Source organism: Mus pahari, chromosome 8 (genome assembly GCF_900095145.1).
Source record: "Mus pahari chromosome 8, PAHARI_EIJ_v1.1, whole genome shotgun sequence".
NCBI lineage: Eukaryota > Metazoa > Chordata > Mammalia > Rodentia > Muridae > Mus > Mus pahari.
Genome location: NC_034597.1, coordinates 12,285,687 through 12,286,839, shown reverse-complemented (window position 1 = coordinate 12,286,839; position 1,153 = coordinate 12,285,687). Strand labels below are relative to the sequence as shown.

At 44.1% G+C, this 1,153-nt stretch overlaps 1 protein-coding gene across 8 annotated transcripts in view; it reads right to left on the bottom strand.

The window, feature by feature from the left end:
* Sec24c (SEC24 homolog C, COPII coat complex component) overlaps window positions 1–1,153 on the bottom strand; it is a 23,960-nt gene that overhangs the window by 20,298 nt on the left and 2,509 nt on the right. The gene's annotated exons all lie outside the window — the stretch shown is intronic.

Here is a 1,153-nt window from a genome sequence, read left to right as displayed (position 1 = left end):
AGATGGCTCAGTGGGTAAGAGCACCCGACTGCTCTTCTGAAGGTCCGGAGTTCAAATCCCAGCAACCACATGGTGGCTCACAACCACCCATAACAAGATCTGACTCCCTCTTCTGGAGTGTCTGAAGACAGCTACAGTGTACTTACATATAATAAATAAATAAATAAATCTTTAAAAAAAAATTATATTTATGTTTTTATTGAATGTGGAGATCAGAAGTCAATTGTTTTCTCCTTCCACTGTGTGTATCTCAGGGATTGAACTTAGGTCATTATGCTTAGTGGTAAACACCTTTACATGCTGAACTATCTCAAGTATCTAAAACCATCCCACCCACATCATTCATTCATTCATTCATTCATTCATGGTGGTTCTGGGGACTGAGCCTAGGGACTCATACTTGCTAGGCAAGCACTTTGCTAATAATTTATAACTTCTTTTTTCACTTTTATTTTTGACCAGACTCTTACTCTGTTCCCTAAGTTGGATTTGGACTCACTCTACAGCCCAGGCAAGCCTTGAGGTCGGAGTCCTCCCACTGCACCCTCCCTTATAACTGGAATTACAGGCCTGTGACAAGAGGCCTGGTGGAATCTACCCTCAAATACAGGGTTTGGTTGCTGGGCAGTAGTGGAACAAGCCTTTAATCCCATACTGGGGAGGCAGAGGCAGGCTAATCTCTGAGTTCCAGGCCAGCGTGGTCTACAAAGAGAGTTTCAGGACAGCCAGGGATACACAGAGAAACCCTGTCTGGAAAACAACAACAAAAGACTCACAGAGTTTGGCATTCTCTACCTCTTCAGCCAGTACAACCAAAGTCTACTATTAATAACTTTATAAGATCCGCCAGGTTATCATGCAGAGGGCCAGCTACTCTTCTTGGAAAAGTAATATCAAACAAAGCTGAGGACTGGCAGCGGCACAGCTCAACACTAAAGCATATATACACAGGGCATACATTCAACTCCTCCACAAGATACACAGAGAATCTAAGGCAACACCAGATTCTCTTATTTCATTCATATCACAGAACATTCAAGAAGAGGAAACCTGCCAGGTGGTGGTGGCGCACGCCTTTAATCCCAGCACTCGGGAGGCAGAGGCAGGCAGATTTCTGAGTTCAAGGCCAGCCTGGTCTACAAAGTGAGTTCCA